This window comes from Telmatherina bonti, assembly GCF_933228915.1.
Source record: "Telmatherina bonti genome assembly, chromosome: 18".
Classification (NCBI taxonomy): Eukaryota; Metazoa; Chordata; class Actinopteri; order Atheriniformes; family Telmatherinidae; genus Telmatherina; species Telmatherina bonti.
In genome coordinates, this window is record NC_136616.1 from 18,665,652 (window position 1) to 18,679,550 (window position 13,899).

The window sequence follows — 13,899 nt, forward strand, 5'->3', positions numbered from 1 at the left end:
GGGTTGTACGACGAAGGAGGAACGAGTTACTTGAACAGTGTTCTGCAGGTGCTGTTTATGACCAAAGACTTCAGAGAAGCTATAGAAAGGTTCGTTGTAAAATTCTTGCCCATTTTAATGTTTCCTTTAACCAAACAGAGACGACACAGAGCTTCTGTTTTCTAATGTCATATTGTCTTTACTCGAACAGGCACGACTGCGATGACCAGTCTCTTGATAGATACCTAAAGAATCTCTTTGGTGACTTGAAGAAACACTCGGTTCACACATCTGATATCATAAAGAAGCTGGGCATCAGATCAGGTACAATAAATGATAAGACTTTTAAGATGAAGGTACAAATCATGTCAATAATCTTGTCAGTGAGAGATTGTTGTGCATGAACTCTTAGAATCATTTTCTGATCATGTGACTATTTAATGACCATCAAGTAATGACCGTGTATTCACTCTTAATTCCTGCAGTAAATTAAATACTGACAAATCTACTGTTTTCCACAAATATATATAAAAAATGGAAGGAGATAAAACTTCCATTATTGTAGAAAGTTTGGCATGCATAAAAGATGTGTTAATAGTACAGAAATAGTTAAGCTTTTATGTGAATTGTTTAAGTTATATTTTCCAGTCTACTGCATCAGCCTCTGGAGCTTCTCCTGATCAGTGACTAAACAAGTAGCTTTATTATAACAGTAATTTATCTTATGGAGAAACTTTCATCTGATATCTGATTTTTTAAAATAAAATGTATAATTTAATTTCCAAATGAACAACCACTCCAGCTTGAAAACATGCTGAACTGAGAGCTTTCCGATTGACGCACCAAAGAAAAGCATGTGAAATTAAATATTCAACTAGAAAATTTTCCTATGGTTCCCTAATACAGTAAAGAAAATAAACATCCCAGCTGCCTGTTTATGTTTTATCTTCTCCCAGTTTATGTAAAAATACTGATACTAGTTGCCCAAATTAATAAGTACATCTTAAACTACAATGGATTTTTAAAATACATTTAAAAAAAATAGCACAAAAACCTCTTCATTTTCCCCCTGCAGTGAATAATAATGGTAATGCTGCTGAGTGCTTTGAGAACATCCTGAATGGTGTGAGCAATCTTGAGGCTTCAAAGGTAGAAAAGCTTCTTATTAAGTTTAATAAATCTGTTAGTTTAGTGAGGACATGATGATAACAGTGTGTTGTCTTTCTCCAGTTGTTCCAGGGAATATTGAAACATAAGTACAAATGTACGACATGTGAGACTGAGACAAGCACTGAGGAGTCATTTAGGACTTTATCTCTAGAAATGGTGGAATCCTACAGAAACTACAAAGTGGTGAGATATCCGACACAGATCAATTAACAGACACATCAATCCAATAAGATTTAGATGTGAAGAGCACAGTTTTGGAATTATTCATTAACCCTTTCATTAAATTGGAGTTTAATATCCAGAGTCTGCCTCCCATCTATTCACTCTGTAAATTCACTTTACTGTATTCATGGTTCTTGGAGGACAGTAGTTTATCCCAACTGTCATTAGATGTCCCTCCAATACAATTACTGAGGGTTGCAAAACTTTTTAATTGAACAATAATTTTTTAATTTTATCTTTCAGCAAGTGACAGTGAAAAATATAATAAGTGTGTTTTGCAGGAGGATGAAATGAACAACTTTTTCACTGAGTCAGATGCCAGCGGGCCAAACCAGTTGTACTGTGACCACTGTGCTGACAAATCTGATGCTAAAATGGTGAGTACAATGTGATTTAATAGTGGGAGCAATTAGTACTTATTTTTTAATTACGCTCACCCGAGTAACCAAGGTTGTCTGTACCAACTTAAAATGTGCTCCAAATTGTTTTTTTTTTATTTCATTTATTAGTTAATAGTGTTTTTCTCTTTTGTGGCTGGTTTTTCAATTAGAAAACTGAAATGAGCCATCATCCAGAGGTTTTGACACTGCAGTTGAAGAAACAAAGGTTTGACCATTATTATGGAAAATATGTAGAAACCAACTGCACTGTGCAGATTCCCCCCACTCTAAAGATACCACATGGCAGAAACCAGGTAATTTATCATCTAATTTGTTACTCTTATTCTTAAAACCCATCACACAGTTGCATACAAAAATGTAATTTCTGTCCACATAGTCAGAACGAAACATATAGAGGCAGCATTCAGTTTTTTACATCTTCCCATGTTAAATAAGGTCTGCTGAAACCCCCAGCTGTTGAAATCAAGGTCAAAAACTTTTCTATTTGCTGCTGTCTTTATCAGAACAACTGTTAATTTCTCACACTGTAAGTTTTATTTCATGGAATTTACATACTTTTTCTGGTTTAATTTGATTTATTTTATTTACTTTTGATGCTTCCTGTCATGCTTTTAATATTTTTTTAAGACATCCTGAGTTGTCTTGTACTTGAAATGTGCTGTACAAATAAACCTGCCTCGTATTTTTGCTAGATTCTCTAATTTTCTCTCATCACTGCTTCTCAGTGTCAGCTGTATGAGCTTTATGCACTTGTGGAGCGTATTGGCAGTCTGAGATATGGATCTCAAACAGTGACAATCAAGTCCCAGGATGATGGCAAATGGTATAAGTTCAGAGACAGTGTGGTCATATCGGTACGTCTTCAGTATTATTTGAAAGTCAGCAATACTTCAGTACAAAAATGATAAAAATCATTAAAATAATTTGAATTGTTTTTCCTATCTTTTTCTTGACAGAAATTCCAAGAACACATCAATCTCGGGTACTTTATCATCTGTTCTTTGTCCATTTGCTAATTTTGACACTGAGCTCATCTTATTTTCACATCACTCCCATTAGATGCAGCAATGCTTATCTGCTGTTCTACAGGAAAAGTAAGATGACAAACAATGCTCTCATGCTTTTTGATCAATCTTCTTATGACACAAAATAAACTTAATATCTGCTTTGCTTCAACTCTTTAGTTTCAACAAGCGGTTTGACTCAAGAAATGAAAGAGGTCAACGCTGCTGAAGACAGCAGGCAACATAACAGAGACAAAAATGAGCAAGATAAAAGTTTTGCAATGACCAGAGAAAAAAAGGATGAAAAGGCAGCAGCCGTGAATTATTTTAGTGGGTACAGGCAGGAAACTGTTGACAGCAGAGTAGTGAGTGGTAGAAAGGACCAAGATGAAGGGACAGCAGGGGGAAAACAGCGTGATGGGGAGAAGAAAACAAATCAAAACAAGAGGGGTGACCTCTCTAGTAACAACATCCCGAGTGAACAAGAAGTGGGTGGAAATTCTGCCAACACTTTCACTCAAGACACCAGTGCAGCATCCTCTTCAAAAGCCTCCAAAAACAGTCTCGGAGTAAAAACTGAGCAACATGGTCATCATGCAAATACCACAGGAAGAAAAGAAGGTATAGCAATACTGTACAGTTTTAAAAACTCTGCTCTGAATGTTTTTGTGTCTCAATGTCTTTGAAAAGAGGTCTGAAAATTATGTGATGATGATGATGATGATGATGACCTCCTTCAAGGTATCAAGTACCATAGGATGTTCCACAAAGGACCGAGTCACTTGAACAGTGTTCTGCAGGTGCTGTTTATGACTGACGACTTCAGAGAAGCTATACAAAGGTTTGCAGTAAAACTTTCACCAATTTCAGTGTCTAATTAAACCAAAAAGGGATTACAATGGTCTTATTTCAGATTGTGTTTACCATCATAGGTGCGGTGACGACCAGTCTCTTGATAGAAACCTGAAAACTCTCTTTGATGAGTCAAAGAACAAATCAGCTGACACATCTGATATAATAGAAAAGCTGGACATCCGAACAGGTACAATTATGATAAAACTTCAGGATCGGGTTGGAAAAAAATACTTAAATAAAGAAGTATAAAACATAATCAAAACAGTTTATAATGACCTCTTCATTTCTATCCCTCCAGTGGATGATCATGGTGGTGCTGCTGAGTGCTTGAAGAGGATCCTGAGCAGTGTGAGCAGTCCTGATGCTTCACAGGTAGAAACATGATATTAAATCTAACAGATCTGTAAGTTCAGTGAAGACATGACACTAAATGGCTTTGTTGTCTTTCTGAAGTTGTTTCAGGGACTGCTGACACACCGGTACAAATGCTCTGCATGTGGCACAGAAACAAGAGCTAATGATCCATTTTGGAGTCTCCCTCTTAAACTGGAGGAATCCTACAGAAACTACAGTGTGGTACAATATCTGATAATGTGATAACTTAACAGATAATTTTATGTAAAGATAATTAGGTGTGAGGAGCACAGTTTTGGAACAATCCATTATCCAGCTGACTGAAGCACTGCCCTACTTCAGTCTGCCTCCCATTTATTTGTTTAGAATATTACTTTACTCTCTGGGAGGACAATAGTATATCGCAGCTGTCATTAATCCACAAAGTTATTCATTTTTATTTTTATTTGCCAGGATGTATTGTTCAGACATAAGTTGTCTGATATAGTCTTGATTTCATTCACATTAGCATCTCTAATTAGTCAAGTTTAGGAAACATGTAGCCTCCAGAGTCCTAGCGTCCTCGTATGAAGACGTCAAACATTTGATTGTTGGCATCACTATACTAAAATCTGTAAAACTGGAATTTTTTTAACACTTACACTGCTATTTGGTGGTGTCAGAGGAGTTGGTGGTTTTCAATTGAAAAAATTATTAATGTTCATTCATTCATTTTCTATATGGCTTGATCCAATTTATGGTCACAGGTAAAAACATATCCTAGCAATTAGCAGGCTAAAGGCAGGGTACACGCTGAGCAGGTCACCAGATCATTACATTATATTTATATCTCAACCTTATATATATTATACTATGTATATACAGGACAATATGGACAATTGTAAATTAAAAAAAAACAAACAAGTTACGAGAAGACGTTTCCAACAAGTCAAACTGAAGTTTGGGTCTCAGGACGCTACTATATACATTGAGAAGTGCAAAACTTTTTTCAATGATTCAGTATGTTTATCTTTGTACAAATGACAATTCAAATGAAAATAAATATATATTTCAGGTGGCCGAAGTTGACAAGTTTTTCACAGAGTCAAATGTCACTGAGCCAAACAGGTTCTACTGCAAATGTGCCAAACCTGATGCTACAAGGGTGAGTTTACTCGATAGCATTCAGTGCTCGTTTGAATAATGTTGGGGGAAAAAACTAACTTCTAATCTGGGATGTGTTTTTGGTTTTTTGCCATAAAATCTTTCTTTCATTCATTCATTATCCATAACACTTAGTACTATTAAGTATAGTGGGGAAACTGGAGCCTATCCCAGCAAGAGGCAGGAAACACCCTGGACAAGTTGCCAGTCCATCACAGGGCAGTCATTAAAAATATTATTTGTTATATGTTTATGAAACATACAGATGTATTTCTATAGATTCTTACACGAAGATCCCCTTCATGCACCAACTACTCTTGGCACCAGTCTGCTTAGTTTAGAAGAGACTTAGCGAGACTTGTCCTCTCGTTCGCTAAATACTAGTGCAGCGCCACCTCTGTTGAGAATTGTAATATATATTATTGTAAAGGTTTGGCTCGTTTGACAAAGTGCAGCATGAATGCAATCTCGGTTTACATTGATACACCCCCCTACAACTGAGCCGAGTCCCCAATCAGACCGAGTCTAGCGGACTACCCTGATTTAAATGCACCCTAAAGCCCCGGACCCACAGCCCCACCCTGTGCTGAAATCATGCTTGATTTTATGCTCTCAAATGTGAAACTCTCACCATAAATACTGTATTCTGGCTGAGTCCTGTCCTTGCATAAAGCCAAAGTTAAATAAACATATAGCATTACTCTTAAAACAGGGACAATTTATGGACATTAACCAAAATGGTTCTGAATGTTCAAAGCCTCACGGACCCCCTGTGTTTGTTACAGAACCCCTTTGGGTTGTCCTGGACCCTCAGGTTGTTAGCATAGGAATTATTGTATTTTTAAGCAGCAGTTACATTAAAACATGTCAAACAAAAGGTAAACTTAAACAAATAATAATCAATTAGGCAAACTGAAAAGGTAAACCTTTTGTGTGTTATGATTTAATATTATAATATATTTAAGTTATTATGGATAATGAGGTTAGAACTAGATGAGTACTGTATATAACTTCATTTGATACCCTTTTGAATCTTTCACAGTTTTGATTTTGTTTTAAATATTTAATTTTCAATTGAAATTTTAGTACAATAAATGACATAGTACCAGTCAAAAGTTTGTACACATTTTCACAATGGATTCAATTGGAAAGTGTGCCCAAACATTTGACAGGTATTGAAAATATATAAAAATGTATTTGTTAATCTTTTTCTCTTTTTTTTTTGTGTGTTTTTCAATTAGAAAGCTGATATGAAGCATCATCCAGATGTTTTGACACTCCAGTTAAAGAAAAGGAAATTTGACCTTTGTCAGAGGAGACATGTGAAAATTACATGCAATGTGGAGATTCCACCCACCCTACAGATACCACATGATGAATCTCAGGTACTTCATAAAGGATATTTCAATGTAAATATTTGATAAATCCCTGTTGCTTTTTTATTTAACTTTCTTCTGGTTAACAGAGTCAGATGTATGAGCTGTATGCATTTGTCGAGCATATCGATTTAACAACAAATGGATATCACATTGTGACAATCAAATCCCAGGATGATAGCAAATGGTATAGGTTTGATGACACTACTGTCACACTGGTATGTCTGCAACACTGTTATTTGAAATACAATAATACTTCAGCATGGAGAAAATATTTGTCAAAAACTCAATATTATTCCATATACAGCGTTCCTATCTGCCATTTCAAGTGGATACCAATCACAGGTAACTTCTCACATACGTCTTTCACTTTATACATTTCTGATTTTGGCACTGAGCTCTCTTTATTTTCACATCACTCCCATTAGCTCTTTCGATGCTTGTGTGTTGTTCTACAAGAAAAGTAAGATAGCAAACATCTCTTGCATTTTTTCTAAATTTCACTGAACAAACTTAATCTCTGCTTTGGTTGAACTCCTTAGTTTCTGCAACAAACACTTTGACTCAAGACATCAGCAAAACTTCCATTTCTGAAGACTGGAAACGAGATACTACAGGAACAAAGGAGGAACATCACCATGTAAAGAACTTGGGCAGAAAGGAGAACGAGGAGGCAATGCCTGTAAAGCTTTACAGTGTAAACAGACAGAAAACTGATGTGACTGATAGTGATGGAGGTGTTAGTGTAGACAAACAGCATAAATGTGAGGAACTGAAGATTAATCAAAACAGAAGTGACAGGCAGGAAACTATTGAAAACAGAGTGGTTAGTGTTGGAGAGGGCCGAAGTGGGGAAAACAAAACGGATAAGGAGAAGAAGATCCATCAAAACACAACTCGATCAGGACATCTCAAGATAAGTGGTCTTTATTACAGTCCGATCCAGAGCAATGAAAGAGCTTGTCAAGGTGCTGCCAACTCTTTGGCTCAAGACAACAGTGTGATTTCCACTTCAAAATCCACTTCAAAAGCCTCCAAGAATGATCTAGGAGACAAAACCGAGCAACATTATCAAGATGCAAAGACCACAGAAAGAAAAGAAGGTGAGGAGGTAGCAACAACCTACAGATTTTTTCATTCAGGTCTGTACATGTATGTGTCTAATAATCAAAACATTCAGTTTCTAGAAAACCTGCACCTGAAAATCTTCACTCTAAAAAGCAATCCAGAAGCTGTGCAGGTAATAAGTGCATACTTTTGGCTCAGTTTACCATACGTACAGATTGTTTTAAAACAGTTCAATTTATGTTATGATTGTTTGACAACTTTCAAGTTATCAAGTACCATGGGTTGTCCAAAAAGGGAGAAACGAGTCACTTGAACAGTGTACTGCAGGTGCTGTTTCGGACCAAAGACTTCAGAGAAGCTATACAAAGGTTTGCTTCTAATATTTCCCTATTAAATGTTTAATTAAACCAAACATATATTACAGTGAACTTCTTTGTTCTAATGTCAGGCTGTGTTTACTTTTACAGGCACAGCACAGATGATCAGTCTCTTGATAGATACCTGAAGACTCTCTTTGATGATTTGAAGAAACAAACAGCTGACACCTCTGATATCATACAGAGGCTGGGCATTGAATCAGGTACAAGAAATTATTATACTTTAAAATGAGTACAAATCACTTTAATGATTTTCAGTTCGTGTATCTCTTTTGTCTGAGACCATGGTCCTCAGCCGGAATAGGGTGGGTTGTCCTCTCCGGGTCGGGAGTCAGGTCCTGCCTCAAGTGGAGGAGTTTAAATATCTCGGGGTTTTGTTCACGAGTGAGGGAAGGATGGAGCGTGAGATCGACAGACGGATCGGTGCGGCGTCTGCAGTAATGCGGACTCTGCACTGGTCTGTCGTGTTGAAGAAGGAGCTGAGCCAGAAGGCGAAGCTCTCGATTTACCAGTCGATCTACGTTCCTACCCTCACCTATGGTCATGAGCTGTGGGTCGTGACCAAAAGAACGAGATCTCGTATACAGGCGGCTGATATGAGTTTCCTCTGCAGGGTGGCCGGGCTCTCCCTTAGAGATAGGGTGAGGAGCTCGGTCATCCGGGAGGGGCTCAGAGTAGAGCTGCTGCTCCTCCGCATCGAGAGGAACCAGTTGAGGTGGCTGGGGCATCTGGTCAGGATGCCTCCTGGACGCCTCCCTGGTGAGGTGTTCCGGGCACTTCCCTCTGGGAGGAGACCCCGGGGAAGACCCAGGACACGTTGGAGGGATTACATCTCTCGGCTGGCCTGGGAACGCCTCGGGATCCCCCCCGCAGAGTTGGCAAATGGGGCTGGGGAGAGGGAAGTCTGGGCTTCCCTGCTTAGGCTGCTGCCCCCGCGACCCGACCCCGGATAAGCGGTAGAAGATGAAGATGAAGATGAAGATGAAGATGAAGTATCTCTTTTGATCATTGAATGCATGAGCTGAAACAATGGAACATGTAGGTCATGTCAAATTTTTTAATTGGCCGCAAACTAATGATCACTTGGATTTATGTGATGTATTGAGAATCATAAAATACAAAGATGTGCATCAAATGATATTTGCATTTTGTTATATTTCTAGCTCGAAGATCAATCCGTCATGCAAAAAGCAAAGCAGACTCAACAAGGAAGAAACCCCCTTTTTATGCCAAAATGATGAAAACTATGTAATTTAGCCTAAATTCAGGGATAGAATATGAGAAAAGCTTTGACAAAGGAATAATTTATCAGAGAAGAATATACATATACACGATGGTTATTTCAGCTGGTTATGTGATGTTTTTTTATCTTCACTTTGGCGCGATGAAAACCTTGATGATTATTTATGGATTTTTTTTCTAATTAATTAAGCTATTTGCCCAAATACATAAAATCTACTTGAATCTACTTTAGTGAACTTTTTATACTTTACCCCTGTAGTGTATCGTCACTATGATGCTGCTCATGTGTTTGATTGCATCCTTGCGAACTTGAGCAGTCCTGATGCTTCACAGGTAGAAATTTTTTAGATCTAACAGATCTGTTAGTTTAATAAAAACATTATGCTAACAGTCTTCTTGTCGTGTTTTGGAAGTTGTTCCAGGTTCTGGTGACACACAGATACAAATGCTCTGGATGTGGCAAAGAGACAAGCACTGAAATTCAATTTTGGAGACTTTCTCTGAAATTGGAGAAAGTTCATTCAGAATACAGTTTGGTAAGATATCTGACATTTCCATCACATACCAGATGATTTTATCTAAAGAGAGTTAGAAGGAGCTGCTTAATTTCCAGACTTTCTGCTGTGACACACCAGTCTGCCTCCCATCCATTATTTTGTACCCTTACTTTATTTTCTTCAGAGTTCTGGGAGGTAGAGCCCAGTTGTCTTTAGATAAGTGGGTGTTTGATGACCTTGCTTGTTGTGCTTGGACTGATGACCTTGGACCATCAGTCCATCATGAAGCCCCAGTCTTCCATAATCCATAAAGTTTTTCTTAACTGGATATGTTGTTTAGAGTGAGTGGCTCCATTGACATTTTGTGAAAACCCAATTGAGTTTCGAATAGAGCTAAAGGACATGTTTGAACTATCTTTTTCATCGTCAACATGAATATTTAAATCACCTAGTACAATGACTTTATGTTGTAATGTTGTCTAGACTAATTCTAACTTGTCTTGAAATTATTTCCGTTGACATTTTTTCACATTGTGATTTATTTTATGTATGTCAGACAATAACATGTTTTTTTTTTTATATTTCACCAAATGCAGATAAAAGTATGCTCAATGTGTTTTTCAGGTGGAAGAAGTCAACAAGTTTTTTACTGAATCAGATGTCAGCGAGACAAACCAGTTGTTCTGTGACCAATGTCGTAATAAATCTGCTACAACAGTGAGTGTTACATACATTATATAGCCTTATATATACACTAGTCAAAAGATTATTTACGGTTAATTGCAGGATTATCCTCAATTAACTTGCTATTAATCACATATTAATCACAGATTTTTAAACATCTTTTTCTGAATGTATCATAGCAGGATACGTTTCCTCTTATTTAATCAGAATCAATATCAGAAATTTATTTATCGGCAATAAACTGGCGTCTCAGTACATAGAAATTTTACTTGCAGTACAACCTGACCAGAGTAATACTTGTTAAATCTACTTAACTAAAGTTGAATGACTTTACAAATACATGTGCATGCACACGCATAACCTGTGTATAGACTCGCTGTCTCATTCCACTTCTGACCGCCTTACTATTGTTCGGAAACAAATATATAAACAGGAGTAAAACTGCCTGCAGAACTTGCACCACATCTCCTTCAGTTTATCCAGATCAGCTGTTGAAAGGTAGCTGGTTGTAGAATTATCAGGACGTCTCTGCTGGAAGCTATCCATCACAGACTGTCTTGAGGGAGAATAAGGCACAGCATGTGGTATTTGAGACATGATGGTAACTTAGTGTTAGTAACTCTACAGTGGTAACTTAGTTCAGAACAACAGCAGTCACCATTTTCCCATTAAATTTAATGGGAAATTCCATCCAAAGTTTTGGCTGGTTCCTTATTTTCTTTTTCTTATTTTTTTTTTTTTTAGGTTTTTGGTAACAAATTAGGACACATGGTCAAACAGCTGAACCCTTTCTCAAAGAGCTATACTTTTGAGAAGCAACAGGTTTGGGAATTTATTTTCTGTCCACAAATGAGATAACATAACATGTTTTTCTGCCACAGTGGGGAAACTCTAATGTCTAAGCAGTTCCAGAAGAATGTACATAATAAAACTGAATAGTGAGGCAAGGCAGATTAATCCGTATTGTATTTTTCAAATTCAACACAGTTCAAAGTACTTTACAAAAAAACGTTAAAGGTATTTCGGTAAGATGCCAAAGAGACATTGAAAAAGTACATTAAAAATAAAACTGTATATAATGAGTTTTTTTGTCTTGACACTCAAGAAACTAAGTGTCTTCCTCCACCATTCATGTCTAGATATAGTGACCAGGCCTCTCCAAACCGCTTGCATTGCTTCCCACAACTGTTACTCTAGCTTCCTCTTGTAGTTGTCTTTGCAGCTCCTAATCCTCCATTTCAGCTTCTTCTGCGCCCTCTTCAGTTCCTCTTTGTCCCCTGACCTTCTTCTTAATCAGCAGGGCCTTTAGCTCAGATTTACTGTCTTTCAAGGGGCAATGCCTTCTACGTAGAAGTTAGTTTAGTTTGTAATTCAGGCTGTTAAATTGTCGCTGTCTTTCTCGTGAAGTCAATAGATGCTGGAAACTCCATGTCTCTGCCATAGTCTCTCACGCTGATATGCCCAGGATTTATTCACAGAGTTACACCAGTTACTGTTCATATAGATTGTGAGCCCATATTGGTTTTTTAGATTCATCCTGGAAGCGCTATATCTTTAGCTAATGACACCCCACTGTAATAAACTAAAAAAAAAAGGGGTTTTAAATAACCTAAATAAGTCAGACATAATCTTTAGTCTGAAACAAAATCACCAAATAAATTATAAAGCCAAGTAGCCACATTGTCTATAAGACAAACAAAATGCTGTTTGTTTACTCTTGAAAATATAATAAAAAAAGATAACAGAAATGTGTTTACAGTGTCAGAGGTTCTTATCTGTCAAGGATTTTCATTCACTGTACATAAATGCTAAAGATGAACAACTATTTGTCTAGTTTAATTCATATCATCTGATTATTTCAACTAGAAATTTGAAATGAAGCATCATCCAGCATATCTGGTGCTGCATTTGGAGAGATTTAAGTTTGACCAGATTCACAAGACTTTCACAAAAATTAATGGAACTGTGGACATTCCTGACATCTTGCAGATACCACAAAGTGGAAACCAGGTATTTTACAATGCATATTTGATCATTGTTCATTCTCAATTTTTCCTGCTTGATTGTTTCCTGCTTTCTCTCTTCAAGGATTTTCAGACTCAGAAATATGAGCTGTATGCATTCGTGGAGCATGATGGTGATCTGAGATATGGACATTACAATGTGAAATACAAGTCCCAGTATAATGGGAAATGGTATAAGTTCAAAGATGATCTGGTCACAGTGGTATGTCTTCAACACCATTATTCATAATAATCATAATCATAATAATACTTCCCAAAAGATAACAACAACCAACATATAATTTCTCTTGTATAGCCTTCTCCTCAACCATTCCAGGGGGGCACCAATCACAGGTGACTTTGCCTCAGCCTCTCTCTCTTCACATGTTTTTGATTTTGACGCTGAACTCCCCCTATTTTTATTTCCATTAGATCCTGGGAAGCTTATCTGCTGTTCTACAAGAAAAGTAAGATGACACCCATCTGACACATGCTTTCTGTATTACTGTAAACACACTGAATAAACCTAATATTGGCTTTGATTGAACTCTGTAGTTTCTGCAGACACTTTGTCTCAAGATGCCAGTGAGGCCTCCACTTCAGAAGCCTGCAGTCAAGATGCAAGCGGCAAAAAAGAACAACATTATCTTGATAAAAAGACCAGGGAAAAAAAGAAGAATGAGGTGGACAAACAAAAATGTGAGGATCATATCAGAAAATGACTGGGTACCATGATACTAAACTTGCCAAGACTACAGAAATAAATTTATGAAGATATGACTGTACAGTAATGTTACTGTTGTCACTGCTGACAGAGTTATTGTTAAATTTATGAAAATATATGACTCCTGCAGAGCCACCAAAAATTTTTTAATGCTATGCTACAAATTGTCTCCAGTAAGCAAATGTCAGACAGAAAGAGAAATGAGGATGGACATTTTAAAATGTCTCTGAAGAGCTCCCTTGTCAACACATGTGGACTTACAGCTGTGATTGCTAATTTAACTCAATTTATGTTCATTTTTTTACTATTCAAAATTTACCCATATCATTGGACAGCAAAAATGTCACAATGCATTGATCATTCTGTTTAGTTTTTTTAAGTATAAGACAAGGCACATTTATTTGTATAGCACATTTAATATACAAGACAATAAAAAAAAAAAAACAATAGGACATTACAGCACGGTGCAGAGAGCATTAAAAAACAAACAGAAACATTTAAGAAAAAAGAAAGATTATATAAAAATAAAGTTAAAAATACTTAAATAATTAATGGTTACTTTTGTAAAAGGCGGCAAATAAAAAGGTTTTTAATCTTGATTTAAAACAGCTGAGAGTTTCATCAGACCTGCAGTTTTCTGGAAGTTTCTTCCACATGTGAGGAGCACAAAAACTGAAAGCTGCCTCTCTATGTTTGGTTCTGACTCTGGAAACATAAAGTAGACCTGCTTCTGATGACCTGAACGATCTGGTCAGTTCATAACTTACCAGAAGATCCTGAATGTATTGTGGTCCGAAACC